Source organism: Lolium rigidum, chromosome 3 (genome assembly GCF_022539505.1).
Source record: "Lolium rigidum isolate FL_2022 chromosome 3, APGP_CSIRO_Lrig_0.1, whole genome shotgun sequence".
Lineage (NCBI taxonomy): Eukaryota > Viridiplantae > Streptophyta > Magnoliopsida > Poales > Poaceae > Lolium > Lolium rigidum.
Genome location: NC_061510.1, coordinates 108,339,125 through 108,356,522, shown reverse-complemented (window position 1 = coordinate 108,356,522; position 17,398 = coordinate 108,339,125). Strand labels below are relative to the sequence as shown.

The 17,398-nt window shown below is 49.5% G+C and overlaps 1 pseudogene; it reads right to left on the bottom strand.

Annotated features, from left to right (window-relative positions):
* The window catches only part of LOC124695325, a 22,614-nt pseudogene extending 21,008 nt beyond the window's left edge, over window positions 1–1,606 (bottom strand).
* Between the last annotated feature and the right edge of the window lie 15,792 nt (window positions 1,607–17,398).

Below are 17,398 nucleotides of genomic sequence, written 5' to 3'. Positions count from 1 at the left end.
TTTTATTAAAGGTCGTTATTGATAGGATCTGAGATCCTACCAGGCCGGTTACGTAGATTGTAGGGGTGGAAGTGTGCTAGACGAGGGAGAGGAAGGCGGCGCCGGCGGCTGGCCGCGTCGCGAGGTTGGAGGAAGGCGGCGCAAGGGAAGGAGCGGCGGCTAGGGCAGGGAAGACCGACTCCTCAAGGAGTCGGCAATAACGATCTATAAGATCTCGTTTATTGCTTGATCGATATGGTCTATTACAACTTGTATTTATAAGAGAATTGCGAAACCCTAATGCTGCTAACTTGGGCTAAGCCCCTAACTTAGGCCTGGCCGGTTGGGCCACCGGGCCGGTCATAACATCTCTCCCCGCCTTCTCAAACAGCTCGTCCTCGAGCTGGATAGCCGGAAGCTGCTCGGTGGAACTCATCCGGAACGGTGTCGGCTCGGGAGACGGCCGCGTCGGCCCGGCCCGAGCTGCGACGACATCGGCCGCAATGTCGTCTACGGTCTCCAAGTAGAACAGGCGTGGACAAACGTGGCCCGGTACATAGAGCTCGTCGCAGTTGAAGCATAACCCTTTACGACGGCGCTCGAGCTGTTCGGCCGTGGTCGGCCGACGGAAAGGCCGCGTCGCGGCTCGGATCGGAGTACCCCGCATGAGGCACGGCCGTGAGCGCCCGGCCCGGTGGTGTCGGGGGAGGGCGGTCGGGCTGGCCGAACGTCGGCTGGTCGGGAAGGCTCGCTGCATGGACCGCGCGCGCTGCTCGAAGGCGCGAGCGTAGTACATGGCCGACTGCAGGTCTCGGGGATCCCGCATCTCCACGTCGACGCGAATGTGGTCCGGCAGTCCGCCAATGAAGAGCTCGGCGCGCTGCTGCCCCGTCACCCCGGGCGCATGGCATGCGAGGGCCTGGAAGCGGTCGGCGAAGTCCTGCACCGTGGTGGTGAAGGCCAAACGCCCGAGTTCCGCCAAGCGGCCGCCGCGAATCGGGGGACCGAAGCGTAGAAGGCGAGCTCGCGGAAGCGGTCCCATGGGGGCATGCCGCCCTCATCCTGCTCGAGGGAGTAATACCATGTCCGGGCGGCGCCGCGGAGGTGGTACGAGGCGAGCCAAGTCCGGTCCGAGGCGAGGGTGCGCTGCCCTCGGAAGAACCGCTCGCATTGGTTGAGCCGGTTGAGGGGGTCCTCGACGCCGTCGTACGTGGCGAAGTCGAGCTTGGCGTAGCGTGGGGGGTTGGGCCGGCGGCGCCACGGTACTCCGCGCGTCCGGCGGAAGGCTCCGCCAAGCGCGAGTATGCCGGCTCCGAGAAAGGAGGGCCTCGGAGGGTCCCCGGCGGTCGTGTAGATGGGAGGAGGCGCCGATGCGGACGAGTAGACGGGCGGGGGCTCCGTCGCGGTCACCCACGCCGGGAGCCGCGAGGGCGACGGCGGGAACGACACCCGGCCGGATGGGGACGCCCGGGGCGGCGAGGCGGGCCCGGCGCCGGGGGCCGGCTGCCACGACGACCACGGCGGTGGGGGCGGCGAGGTCGGGGCGGGGCGGGCACGCCCGGACGGGCGGAAACGCCGGCGCGGCCGAGTAGGCGTTGAGGGCCGGCGGCGGCGGCGGCGGGGTCATCCCCCGAGTGCCGATCGGTACGGGCGGATGCCTTGGACGGCGGTGGCGAGGTCGCGGATGGCCGTCGAGAGCTCTTGCCGCGAGAGGAGGGGCGGCGCCTGCGACCTCTGCCGGGGGCGCCGCGACGCCCGTGGAGGGCGGCGGCGAGGGCGCGGCGGCGGAGGAGGCCGGCGGCGTCTCGGAGGCGGCGGCGGTGGTGGCGGTGGGGCTGGCTCGAAGACATGATCGTAGAGGTCTCTGATACCAAATTGATAGGATCTGAGATCCTACCAGGCCGGTTACGTAGATTGTAGGGGTGGAAGTGTGCTAGACGAGGGAGAGGAAGGCGGCGCCGGCGGCTGGCCGCGTCGCGAGGTTGGAGGAAGGCGGCGCAAGGGAAGGAGCGGCGGCTAGGGCGAGGAAGACCGACTCCTCAAGGAGTCGGCAATAACGATCTATAAGATCCGTTTATTGCTTGATCGATATGGTCTATTACAACTTGTATTTATAAGAGAATTGCGAAACCCTAATCTGCTAACTTGGGCTAAGCCCCTAACTTAGGCCTGGCCGGTTGGGCCACCAGGCCGGTCATAACAGTTATACTTTGGATAGTGCGGCAATTCTTCATGCGACAATTCATTATATGCCAAGGGGGGCGGGGGGGGGGGGGGGGGCTCCTACACACCAGCACCAAGTCCAAGGAAGAACAAGGGGCAAGGGTCGCTGCCCCCAAAGGCAGCTGCCGCCCTCCTGCCGCCGGCGCCGCTTCCCGTGCCTGCCACCACGGGGATCTTCATCGTCATCTCCTCCACGGGCTGCACATCTTCATCAACATACATACCACCTCTCCATCATCTCCCTACCGTAATCTATTGGAAAATACTAGGAGGCCTTGGCGCGGCGGCACGCCGCACCCCGTAGGCCCGTAGGCATATGTTTGTAGAGAATCTTATTAAGTCTAGATTAGAGGTAGTTGGTGAGCAGAAGATTAATGGGTTATGCACTGTTAGTGGTGGTGTTTTTAGTAAAGATGAATCTAGATGCACAATGCAAGAGACAACATGGACAGAATCTGAAAGTTAAGACACTTAGGCTGGTGCCAATGCACCACACCACTCTCGCCCGCCACGTCAGCTTTTTCCCTCACTCTCACTCCACTCTTACCCCACTCTCACCCCACGGTGCCAATGCACGGGCTATAGTAGCAGCTCTCACTTCTCTCTCCTCCCTACCGCCTCCCTACCGCCCCCCTACCGCCCCCACTAGCGCCGCTATCGCCTCCCTCTCGCCCCGCTCTCGCCTCCAACGCGGGCTATAGGCGGGCGATACCGCCCCCTACCGCCAGGCGCCAGCGCCACCGCCCGCCGCTAGCCTATCGCCCCTCTCCCGCCCGCCTCCAGCCCCAAGCCGGGCGATACCGCCTCCACTAACGCCCCCAATGGCACCAGCCTTATGTACATCAGGTCATACAGCGGAGGCAGAGTTATATTGTACAGTACCCATCGATATTCACACTGGTCTAGGCCTAACGGTACATGTGCATATTCCAAAGAGCTTTCCAGCCGTCTCCTTTCTTCTTGTTGATCCGCACATGTGCTTTTGTAGATAATTTGTAAACTCAAACCCACAGTGTATATGGTAGCAGTAGCACTATTAAGAGAAGATATTAAAAGAAGATCTGAGTGCCAAGAGTGAGTAAATGTGCGCTGTTGTTGTAGATTTTTATGCCGTACATTGCAAACAGGAAGCTGTAGATTTCTAGCAAAATTTGCTGAATAAACTGCTTGAACCTATGGCTTGAACAGCTGGGAGGACACCTTCTTTTGCAGTCATGAAATTTTGTCGGTGTTCAACTATATGGAAGCGAACCTGAATATTTAAATATTTAATGAGAAGGGCAAAAGCAGAAACAACAACGATCTTACAGGGATGCAATCGACCTGTAGATCAGTAGGAAGGGCAAAGGCGGCAGAGTTGGCCACGGTTGTGGAGGAGGAGCAAAGCCAAACGGGGCAGCAACAATAACCTGGGGGTGTCGACCTCCAGACCGGCGAGAAGCGGAGGCCCCCGAACGACCTCTTCCGACTGTCCCGGCGGCCTAGCACCACAGCTACGTGTAAACCAGCTCCTGTTGAACATACATCTGCAAAGGAAAACTCACTCCTGCTAATCTAGAACTGCAAGGAATGGAGAAAAGGGTCACCGCACCTCCGTCGCTGCCTCTTCTCCTCACCGGACAGTCCGCCTTCACCGCCGCCACGCGCCTCGCCCTTGTGCTGCAGCCTCTCAGGCTGATGGAGGCGACAGAGGAAGGGTCAGTGAGCTGCGCGAGAGTGGCGAGATTGCTGCGGCCGCAGAGCCAGGGTCGGTGAGCCGAACGGGAGGGCCGGCTGTTGTCGCATATGCTGCGCCGGAGCCACCTGCGCGTGGTCAGCGAGCCGAGCGCAAGCAGCAGCGTAGGCGGTCGCAGAGGCTTCCCCCGTAAGCCGTGCGCGTGGCCAGCGGGCCGAGCGCACGCAGCGGCGGCGGATGTCGCAGAGGCTGCGCCGGCGAGCCGTGCGTGTGGTCAGCAAGCCGAGCGCAAGAAGCGGCGGCGACGGTCGCAGAGGCTGCGCAGGCGAGCCGAGCGCGAGCAGCGGCCGTCGCTGAGGCTGCACCAGCGGGCCATGCGCAGCGGCGGCCAGCTGCAGACAGTACAGCGTCGATTGGGACGCCGCGGCAGGTTACAACGGTGACCACGCGGAGCAGCAGCAGCGAAGACATCAAATCAACCAGAGAAAATAGAGGGAAGCAAAAAAAGAAGAAATTGGGAAGGTAACGGATGCAGGTCGCCGCGGCGATGTGATGTAGAACAGAAATCCGATCCAAACATGAAATAGGTTGCACCAAAAGAGAAAAACGATGGAAAAAAATAAAAAGAAAAAAGGATTGGGAAAACGTGCTGCCGCGCTAGGCAGCCAGGGAAGGAGAGGCGACCCCTGCCTGCTCCGCCCCGGGTGGCCGCCGCCAGCCCCCGCGTGCTCTCCCGCGGCAGCCTCGCGGTCGCCGCCGCCGGCAGGCGGCTTCCCCATCACACGGTCCCCGCCACCAGCCCGCGGCAGCCCCGTTGTCGCCGCCGCCGGCACGCGCTTGCCCCGCCCCTAAGGTCGCCGACCCGCAGCTGCCCCGCGGTCCCCGCCGACAGCACTCGAGTGCCCCAACCCCAATATCGCCGTCCCCTGCCCGCTCCTGCTCCGCCCCGAGGTGGTCGCCTACAGTGTCGTTTGTTTCATCACCGAGAAAATGCAGCACTGTAGTTGGTCGTTGGATAGAAAGAGAAAAGTCCAAACGTCAGAGGTAAAACGTGGAAGAGTAGCACACGCGGAAACTCATAGATGAAGACTGGGCAGAGCTCACTGCTTTAATCGCGGGCTCGCAACCGGTTGCCGGTTGCCCTGCTCAGTTAAAAAGAAAATTGACGTAAATTAATCATTCCATTCTAGTGACGTGTCAGGAGTTGATTAGAGTAACGGAAGAGAAAATAGCGATGAACAGTACCCAAATCAAGTAGAAAGCATGAATCTGATCAACTTTTATATAGGTATAGAATGATGTGTATTGAAATCTATCATTTTTCCATGATCTATTATGTTTGTATGTCCTTGTTTGAGTAGTGATTTGTTCTTGACAATTGTGAGATAATTTCGTGATGGTTGCATATAAGTATTTGTTATCTTCTATGATAATCTCCTGTACTAATATATGAGTGCACACATATGTTGGGGAACACTTGTGGTTTTTCACCGTTGCATGATGATAAGAGGAGCGACAGCTAGATATGACAGAAACCATATATGTCACACTTCTTAGATATGCATGTCATATTAATTTATGATTAATCAACAGGGGGTATAACTATGGTGACCTTCAAACTTACAGCATTGGTTGGACTTTATGTCTTAATAAGTCCATGATACGTTACAAACGTATCTATAATTTTTGATGCTCCACGCTTATTTTACACCAATTTCCATATATTTTGTCTACACTTCGTGGCACTTTTATGCATTTTCCGGAACTAACCTATTGACAAGATGCCACAGTGCCAGTTCCTGTTTTTCTGTTTTTATATTTCAGAAAAGTTGTACATGAAATATTCTCGGAATTGGATGAAACAAAAGCGGAAGTTAATATTTTACCGTAACAAAGATGAAGTCTGGAGGAGAGACGAAGAGGCGCCACAGGGTGGCCACACCACCCCATGGCGCGGCCAAGGGTGGGCCCACGCCATGGATGGTGTGGGCCACCCAGGCGGCCACCGACCTCACCCTTCCGCCTATAAATTCCCTCCGACGCAAAAAACAATAAAACAACCAGCCTCCGTCCACGAAAAGTTATGTCGCCGCTGCTATCATACAAACAAGTTTCGGGGGTCAGAAGTTCCTATTCCGGCACCCTGCCGGGACGGGGATTGACCCCGGAGCCATCTCCATCGAATCCACTGCCTCCACTTCGACTCCATGATGGTTTGTGAGTAGTTCCCCCTTGGACTACGGGTTCTCGGTTGTAGCTAGTTGGTACTCTCTCTCACATGTACTTCAATACAATGGTCTCATGAGCCGCCTTACATGATTGAGATCGATATGATTAATCGGTGTTGTGTTTGTTGGGATCCGATAAAATGTGGAATTGTGATCAGATTGTTCATCATATTATCATACTACTGTTATTTAAGATCTTGCATGCTCTCTGATACTTGTAGTTACCTTGATCAGGTAATTGCATGTATCTCCAAGAGTGAGTATTTATGCTCGATAGTGGGTTCATGCCTCTAGTTTTCTGGAAGAGTGACAATAACTTCTAAGATTGTAGATGTGTTGTTGCTACTAGAGAGAAAACAACAATATTTTGTCTAAGGATAATTCTATTATTTACTTTACACACATTGCTTAATGCGATAATTTGTTGCTTGCAACTTAATATTGGAAGGGGTTCGATGATAACCTGAAGATGGATTATTAGTCATAAATGCAGTTGGATTGCGGTCTATGTATTATGTTGTAATGCCCAATTAAATACTACATTAAAATTTATCTTATCATAGCATGCATTGTCATGCCCTCACTGTAGGGATTCGTAGTATAGAAAACAAAAAAAATCCTACCGCAAGAACGAATAACAAACCAAGATCTAATCTAGTAGATGGTAGCAACAAGGTGAGATCATCATACCTTTGAAGATCGCTAAGCGTTAACAAGATAAATCTCATGGTGGATGTTGTCGATCACTTGCCGCTTTCAAAAGCGCGTAGAAGATCTTGACGGTGCCACAATCAGGCAGCACCTCCGCACTCGGTCACACGTACGGTGTTGATGACGACATCCTTCTCCCCGTTCCAGCGGGCAGCGGATGTAGTAGATCCTCCTCGGAATCCTGTCAGCACGACGGCGTGGTGACGGTGGTGGTGGAGATCCCCGGCAGGGCTTCACCGTAAGCGCTGCGGGAGAAAGAGGGAGGAGGGAGTAGTTAGGGTTTGGGAGAGGGGGCACTTGGGGCGCCGACCTGGGAGCCCCTTGGTGGTGCGGCTGGCTTGATGTGTTCAACCCCCTCCCTCTCCTCCTCTATATATAGGTGGAAAACCTAGGGTTCCCCCCAAAACCACTTTGGAGTCCAACTCCCAAACTTACCAAAAATTGAAAAACTAGAGGGAAAGGGATTTCTCCCTTTCCTTCTCTTGTTGGCCGGCCACCATGGTGTAGTCCACTATGGAATCCACCTTCCCACTTGGTGATAAGGGGTGGCCCGATCTTCTCAGTAAGCAACGGTGGTGATGATGATCACGGGGTGATAGCAGCGGAGGAACACGACGATGTAGTGGAAGATAACTTGTATGACGCAACGAGATCTCTCGATTGGTCCCTGTCGCCAATGCAACAGCTCTCAACCCTGCAAGATATTCACAACTCCACACACTTGCGCTCGTAGCCGCCGACCACGAAGCGGTAAGTTGCAACCGTCTAATTCCCAATATAATAGCAGATCACACAAGACTTTAACAGGATCTACACAATATCAAGCAATATGGTGTAGGGAATTCAATAGTTTTGCAGAGCAAACAACTAAGAACTAGGGTTTATCTTAAACGTGGTCTAAAGCAGCTAGGGGGGCGTCCTGGGCACTTATATAGGCGTCCGGGACGACCTCTGGTCGAAAAACTACGAGAATAACCGACCCAGAATAGATCTGGTCGAGACAGACTCGGACACGGCCGGTCTGGGGGCCGGTCGACCGGGACTGGGACCGGCCGGTCCGGTCTGGACCGGGCCAGAGACCGGATGGCGACCAGGTGGCGGGGCGTGTGGCTCAGTACCCCGCCCGGTTGCAGTCAGCGGATTGCCCGGTTGGCGTCGGGCCGGATCCGGCGTGCCGCCCGATCGGACCGGGCCAGGGACCGGGTGCGCCGGCGTGGCGGCCGGTCTGACCGGGTGCTGGGCCGGCTTGGACTTCTTCTTCTCCTCTCGCGCATGCCTCCCGCTCCTCTCTCGCGTGTCCATGAGATATCTTCATGTCCAGCTCCTTGTCCAGCTCCACGTCCATCTTCACGTCCAGCTGCTCCTCTCCTCCTCGTGCGATGCTTGTCTCCTCTTCATACCTGATGATACATAAGTAATAGGACTTAGGTAGTATAAAGTTCTGATCAATCAAATTATCGTTTAGGAACAAGTTCACCTGTTGTTTAAGTAACTTCGCACGAGCTCTTGTAATAGGCCCAATCCTGACTTCATTGGACTTGAGCTTCACAGCTGGCTCATCTTCAGTAGGTAATAACGGAGGTGGTAGTGTGGTAGGGATGTCCTCATCATCTCCCCCCTTCAAAAGGCGTCGACCCCGCTCCAAGGTCTTCTCCGTCATATGGTGTCAAATCAGCAACATTGAAAGAATTACTGACACCAAACTCATCAACTGGAAGATCTATCGAGTATGCATTATCATTGATCTTGGCAAGCACTTTGTAAGGACTAGCACCACGAGGCTTCAACTTCGATTTCCGCAGCTTCGGAAACCTATCCTTGCGAAAATGTACCCAGACCATATCACCAGGGTTGAACAACATTTCCTTACGCTTCTTGTTCATCCTTGCAGCATTGCTCTTGCCTTTCATTTCAATCAACTCTTTAGTCTTCACATGGATCTTTCACACAAAATATGCCCTCTTGGATGTCTCCATATTAACTCTCTCATGTATGAGTAAAGGCAACAAGTCAAGTGGGGTAATGGGTTTGAAACCATACACCACCTCAAAAGGACACAGCTCCGTGGTAGAATGTACCGCCCTGTTGTAAGCAAACTCCACATGCGGCAAACACTCTTCCCACTCCTTCAGGTTCTTCTTGATCATGGATCTCAACAGTTGTGACAATGTTCTATTCACCACCTCAGTTTGACCATCAGTTTGTGGATGACAAGTAGTACTGAATAGTAGCTTTGTCCCTAGCTTTCTCCACAGCGTCTTCCAGAAGTAGCTCATAAACTTCACGTCACGATCAGAAACAATAGTCTTTGGAACTCCATGTAGACGTACAACCTCCCTGAAAAACAGGTTAGCAATATGCGACGCATCATCGCTCTTGTGGCAGGCAATAAAGTGTGACATTTTAGAAAATCTCTCCACTACCACAAATATAGAATCATGGCCTCTTTTAGTACGCGGCAAACCCAACACAAAATCCATACTAATATCCTCCCATGGTGTAGTAGGTGCCGGTAAAGGAGTATACAAACCGTGAGGCTTCAGCTTGGACTTGGACTTGTTGCAAGTAATGCATCTCTTCACATAACTGTCCACATCCCGCCTCATCTTTGGCCAATAAAAGTGGTCAGCTAGCATAAGTAGCGTCTTCTCACGCCCAAAGTGACCCATCAAACCTCCAGCATGTGATTCCTGCAATAAGAGCAAACGCACAGACGATTCTGGAACACATAGTTTGTTAGCTCTAAACAAGAACCCATCATGTATGTGATACTTTTCCCATGCTTTACCAAGAGCACATAACCGATATGGTTCAGCAAAATCATGATCAGTGGCATACAAATCACATAGTACTTCTAATCCAGTAATTTTAACATCAAGTTGAGTTAATAGCATATTCTTCCTAGATAGAGCATCGAGAACAATATTATCTTTTCCCTTCTTATGCTTAATAATGTATGGAAAAGACTCAATGAACTCAACCCACTTGGCAAGACGCTTATGCAAAGTAGACCGAGCTTTCGGTATTTTAAAGCTTCATGATCAGAATGTATGATAATTTCTTTTGGCCACAAGTAATGTTGCCAAACCTCAAGAACTCTAATTAAAGCATACAATTCTTTATCATATATAGGATAGTTTAACTTAGCACCAGACAGGTTCTCAGAAAAATATGCAATTGGGACCCTCTTGTATCAACACACCACCAATTCCAATACCACTAGCATCACATTCAATCTCAAATTGCTTATTGAAATCAAGAAGTGCAAGCAACGATGCAGAAGTTAACAATCTCTTAAGTTCATCAAAAGCATGATCTTGGGCTGCGCCCCATTCAAATATTACACCCTTTTTAGTTAAGTCATTCAAAGGTGTAGCAATAGTACTAAAGTTGGGCACAAATCTTCTATAAAACCCAGCTAGACCATGAAAACTTCTAACTTGACTCACATTCATGGGAGTAGGCCAATTTTGAATAGCTTCAGTTTTAGACACATCTACTTCTACTCCATGCTGAGAGACAACATAACCCAGAAATATGACCTTATCTTTGCAAAATGTGCACTTTTCAAGATTACCATAGAGTTTATTATCACGCAACACTTGCAAAACATGTCAAATATGTATAGTATGATCAGATTCATTGCGGCTGTAGATTACTGTGTCATCAAAGTACACAACCACAAACTTGCCAATAAATTCACGCAAAACATGGTTCATCAGTCTCATGAAAGTTCTAGGTGCATTAGTCAAACCAAAAGGCATTACTAACCACTCATATAAACCAAATTTTGTTTTAAAGGCTGTTTTCCATTCATCCCCTTCTTTCATCCTAATTTGATGATGACCACTACGCAAATCAATTTTAGAGAACACAGCAGCACCACCCAATTCATCTAGCATATCCTCTAAACGGGGAATAGGGTGACGATTGATACGTCTCCGACGTATCGATAATTTCTTATGTTCTATGCCATATTATTGATGATACCTACATGTTTTATGCACACTTTATGTCATATTCGTGCATTTTCTGGAACTAACCTATTAACAAGATGCCGAAGTGCCGGTTCTCGTTTTCTCGCTGTTTTTGGTTTCGTAAATCCTAGTAACGAAATATTCTCGGAATTGGACGAAACGAAGACCCAGGGCCCTATTTTTCCACGGAGCTTCCGGAAGACCGAAGAACACACGAAGTGGGGCCACGAGGTGGCCAGGCTATAGGGCGGCGCGGCCCAAGCCCTGGCCGCGCCGACCTATAGTGTGGGCCCCTCGTGACGCCCCTTGACCTGCCCTTCCGCCTACTTAAAGCCCCCGTCGCGAAACCCCTGAGGCGAAAAACCACGATACGGAAAACCTTACTGAGATGCCGTCGCCGCCGATCCCATCTCGGGGATTACGGAGATCTCCTCCGGCACCCCGCCGGAGAGGGGATTCATCTCCCGGAGGACTCTACACCGCCATGGTCGCTCTCCGGAGTGATGAGTGAGTAGTTCACCCCTGGACTATGGGTCCATAGCAGTAGCTAGATGGTTGTCTTCTCCTCATTGTGCTTCATTGTTGGATCTTGTGAGCTGCCTAACATGATCAAGATCATCTATCCGTAATTCTATATGTTGTGTTTGTCGGGATCCGATGGATAGAGAATACCATGTCATGTTAATTATCAAGTTATTATACATGTGTTGTTTATGATCTTGCATGCTCTCCGTTTCTAGTAGAGGCTCGCCAAGTTTTTACTTTTAACTCCAAGAGGGAGTACTTATGCTCGATAGTGGGTTCATGCCCGCATTGACACCTGGGGGAGTGACAGAAACCCCTAAGGTTGTGTTGTGCTGTTGCCACTAGGGATAAAACATTGGCGCTATGTCCGAGGATGTAGTTGTTGATTACATTACGCACCATACTTAATGCAATTGTCTGTTGCTAGCAACTTAATACTGGAGGGGGTTCGGATGATAACCTGAAGGTGGACTTTTTAGGCATAGATGCAGTTGGATGGCGGTCTATGTACTTTGTCGTAATGCCCAATTAAATCTCACTATACTTATCATGTCATGTATGTGCATTGTTATGCCCTCTCTATTTGTCAATTGCCCGACCGTAATTTGTTCACCCAACATGCTTTTATCTTATGGGAGAGACACCTCTAGTGAACTCGTGGACCCCGGTCCATTCTTTAATACTCGAAATACAAATCTGTCGCAATACTTGTTTTACTATTTTCTCTCGCAAACAATCATCTTCCACACAATACGGTTAATCCTTTGTTACAGCAAGCCGGTGAGATTGACAACCTCACTGTTTCGTTGGGGCAAAGTACTTTGGTTGTGTTGTGCAGGTTCCACGTTGGCGCCGGAATCTCCGGTGTTGCGCCGCACTACATCCCGCCGCCATCAACCTTCAACGTGCTTCTTGGCTCCTCCTGGTTCGATAAACCTTGGTTTCTTTCTGAGGGAAAACTTGCTGCTGTGCGCATCATACCTTCCTCTTGGGGTTGCCCAACGAACGTGTGAAATACACGCCATCAACGATATCGAATAGTGATATTGTTTATAGCTCTACAATCTACGCACATACGCCATGTACCATCTTTCTTAGGAACTAAAATAACAGGAACAGCACAAGGACTAAGGCTTATGCGGATATAACCTTTGTCGAGTAGCGCTTGTACTTGCTTCTATATCTCCTTCGTTTCTTCGGGGTTCGTTCTATATGGTGCCCCATTGGGTAGCGAAGCTCTGGGGAATCAAGTCGATTTGATGCTCAATACCGCGCAATGGTGGAAGTCCTGCGGGTACCTCATCCGGAAACACGTCGTCAAATTCATGCAAAACATTAGAAACACCAAGAGGAAGAGGGGTCATGTCGTTAGAAACCAAAACCGTACTCCTGTACAAAAGCACAAGAGGCATGGCTGTAGGATCCTCACTAAATTCTCTCATGTCTTCTTTGGTGGCTAATGAGACTAAGGAATTCACTCTCTCACTTTTCGTTATATCACTCACAACATTACAATTCTCTCGCCTATCTATAGAAGCATCCTCCAAGTTTACTTCAACTTTCTGATGAGATTCATTGACAATTTGCTGTGGTGTCATATGCTGTAAATTGATTTTCTTGCCCTTGAACTCCAAGTGATATGTATTGGCACGGCCGTTGTGTTGCACAGAACGATCATATAGCCAAGGCCGACCCAATAGTAGGTGACACACCGTCATAGGAACCACATCAAAATCAATGCAATCCTTATACGGTCCAATAGCAAACTCAACACGCACCATATGGTTTACCTTCATCTCACCATTGTCGCTCAACCACTGAATATAGTATGGATGTGGGTGCGGTAGATACTTCAACTTCAGCTTGGTACACAACTCTTTGGTTGCTAAATTGCGGCAACTCCTGCCATCAATAATGACCTTGCAAGCCTTGTCAGGACCAACTAAAGCCTTTGTTTGGAACAAATTGCAGCGCTGAGTAGATGCACTAGGCAACACATTAAGAGCACGCTGCGACACAACAATGGTGCGAGCATCAGACGGATATGCATCTTCACCATCAGTGTCATAGTCATCATCTTCTGGAGCATTAGGATCAACATCATCTCCACTCTCATACTCATTGTCCTCATTGATAATCATGACTTTGCGGTTAGGACAATCTCTCTTAAAGTGACCTTTGCCACCACATGTGTGACAAGCCATATCACGGTTACGCGCAGTAGACACATTAGTGCCACTCGTACTTGCAGCAGATTCGGACTTCTTTGTGTTAGACACATTGGAGACCGGCTTGCTAGGCGGAGTAGAGTAAGGGGCAGAGCGCGTCGATGGCGCTGGCGCCGTAGATGGGGGCGCGCGGGGTGTGAAACGTCCAGCTCCTGAAGCTCGACCTTTAATCTTTGCTTCGTCAGCCAACTGTGATTCAGCTTCTCTAGCATGATGTAACAATTGATTCATATTGGTGTAACTATAGTGACGAACAATGCCTTTGATATCATACTTCAAGCCGTTGAGGAAACGCTGCATTGTCATCTCAAGAGACTCACGGACACGGCCACGCTGCATAAGCATCTCCATCTCCATGTAGTATTCATCCACAGTCTTTACACCTTGTCTCAATAGAGTCAGCTTATCGTATATATTCCGCAAGTAATTTGTAGGCACAAAGCGAGAAGTCATTGCCTCCTTCATGGCATGCCATGTGCGTATAGGTTGTTCACCATCCTCATCTCGGTTACGAACAAAAGCATCCCACCAACGCAATGCATAGCCATCAAATTCGGAAGAAGCAAGCTTGATCTTCCTATCTTCAGTGTAGTTCGGATGTAAGTTCCATAACTTCTCAATCTTGAGCTCCCAAGTGAGGTATTCTTCAACATCAACTCCTCCTTCAAACTTGGGTATAGAAAACTTAGGCTTACCCAAACCATCTTCCTCATCATGTCCACGACCATGGCGGTCAAGCGGAGCCCAACCTCGAGGACGATTACCACGTGGCGCACCACGAGCATTGTGTGCGTCATCTTGAAGCTTTGGATCTTCGTCATCGTCTTGTTGTTGTTGTGCAGTCAAATTCTCAATAGCTAGGCGCATATCTGCAATATTGCAATGTATATCCGTCACTTGATCAGACATTGTGGTGACGGTAGCATTAGTAGCATCCAACTTTTGGTTGATCTCTTCAACCTTCCCATTAAGCACATCGTCCTGAGCGCGAAATTCACGTCGCATCTCATTACGAAGAGCCTCAAACTCCCTCCATGTGATGAGGTCTGCAGCACTCTTGTTTTCCTGGTTAACAAGTTTATGATCACTAGCAGACATCGTTAGTAGATTAGTGCACTAAATCAAAAATATATGGTGGTACTCTCACAACTCACTCAACAACTGATAAGAAAAGGAGATCTTACCGTTCCAAAGTAAATTAGCGTTGCTTACCACTTGTAGTAACAACTAGTGCACAGATGTAGCGAAGGAATATCAAGGGTATAAGAACAAATCACACGACAAAGCAGGGTATATGTGGGGCTGTAGGTAGGCTACCTATTTGCACTAATAACAAGCTCTAGCGCTGACCGTAGACAACCAATGATACTCACACAAGGCGATATAATGGGGCAATGCAATGATGACGCGTAAAGCACACGCCCGTTGGGAACCCCAAGTGGAAGGTGTGATGCGTACAGCAACAAGTTTCCCTCAGTAAGAAACCAAGGTTTATCGAACCAGTAGGAGTCAAGAAGCACGTCGAAGGTTGATGGCGGCGGGATGTAGTGCGGCGCAACACCAGGAATTCCGGCGCCAACGTGGAACCTGCACAACACAACCAAAGTACTTTGCCCCAACGTAACAGTGAGGTTGTCAATCTCACCGGCTTGCTGTAACAAAGGATTAGATGTATAATGTGGATGATGATTGTTTGCAGAAAATAGTAGAACAAGTATTGCAGTAGATTGTATTCGATGTAAAGGAATGGACCGGGGTCCACAGTTCACTAGAGGTGTCTCTCCCATAAGATAAATAACATGTTGGGTGAACAAATTACAGTTGGGCAATTGACAAATAGAGAGGGCATGACCATGCACATACATGATATAATGAGTATAGTGAGATTTAATTGGGCATTACGACAAAGTACATAGACCGCTATCCAAGCATGCATCTATGCCTAAAAAGTCCACCTTCGAGTTATCATCCGAACCCCTTCCAGTATTAAGTTGCAAACAACGGACAATTGCATTAAGTATGGTGCGTAATGTAATCAATAACTACATCCTCGGACATAGCATCAATGTTTTATCCCTAGTGGCAACAGCACATCCACAACCTTAGAACTTTCTGTCACCGTCCCGCATTTAATGGAGGCATGAACCCACTATCGAGCATAAATACTCCCTCTTGGAGTTAAGAGTAAAAACTTGGCCAGAGCCTCTACTAATAACGGAGAGCATGCAAGATCATAAACAACACATAGGTAATAGATTGATAATCAACGTAACATAGTATTATTCTCTATCCATCGGATCCCAACAAACACAACATATAGAATTACAGATAGATGATCTTGATCATGTTAGGCAACTCACAAGATCCGACAATGAAGCACATGAGGAGAAGACGACCATCTAGCTACTGCTATGGACCCATAGTCCAGGGGTGAACTACTCACTCATCACTCCGGAGGCGACCATGGCGGTGAAGAGTCCTCCGGGAGATGATTCCCCTCTCCGGCAAGGTGCCGGAGGCGATCTCCCGAATCCCCCGAGATGGGATTGGTGGCGGCGGCGTCTCCGGAAGGTTTTCCGTATCGTGGCTCTCGGTACCGGGGGTTTCGCGACGGAGGCTTTAAGTAGGCGGAAGGGCAGCCTCGGAGGGGTCACGGGGCCCCACATGCTAGGGCCGCGCGGCCCCTCGGGCCGCGCCGCCCTAGTGTGGCGGCGCCCGTGGCCCCACTTCGTCTTCTCTTCGGTCTTCTGGAAGCTTCGTGGCAAAATAGGCCCCTGGGAGTTGATTTCGTCCAATTCCGAGAATATTTCCTTACTAGGATTTCTGAAACCAAAAACAGCAGAAAACAACAACTGGCTCTTCGGCATCTCGATAATAGGTTAGTGCCGGAAAATGCATAAATATGACATAAAGTATGCATAAAATATGTAGATATCATCAATAATGTGGCATGGAACATAAGAAATTATCGATACGTCGGAGACGTATCAGCATCCCCAAGCTTAGTTCTCGCTCGTCCCGACAGTGTAAACGATAACAAAGATAATTTCCGGAGTGACATGCCATCATAACCTTGATCATACTATTGTAAGCATATGTAATGAATGCAGCGATCAAAACAATGGTAATGACATGAGTAAACAAATGAATCATAAAGCAAAGACTTTTCATGAATAGTACTTTCAAGACAAGCATCAATAAGTCTTGCATAAGAGTTAACTCATAAAGCAATAAATCAAAGTAAAGGTATTGAAGCAACACAAAGGAAGATTAAGTTTTAGCGGTTGCTTTCAACTTATAACATGTATATCTCATGGATATTGTCAATGTAGAGTAATATAACAAGTGCAATATGCAAGTATGTAGGAATCAATGCACAGCTTCACACAAGTGTTTGCTTCTTGAGGTGGAGAGAGATAGGTGAACCGACTCAACATAAAAGTAAAAGAAAGGCCCTTCGCAGAGGGAAGTATTGATTGCTATATTTGTGCTAGAGCTTTGATTTTGAAAACAAGAAACAATTTTGTCAACGGTAGTAATAAAGCATATGTATCATGTAAATTATATCTTACAAGTTGCAAGCCTCATGCATAGTATACTAATAGTGCCCGCACGTTGTCCTAATTAGCTCGGATTACCGGGATTATCATCGCAATACACATGTTTTAACCAAGTGTCACAAAGGGGTACCTCTACGCCGCCTGTACAAAGGTCTAAGGAGAAAGTTCGCATTTGGATTTCTCGCTTTTGATTATTCTCAACTTAGACATCCATACCGGGACAACATATACAACAGATAATGGACTCCTCTTTAATGCATAAGCATGTAGCAACAATTAATGTTGTCATATG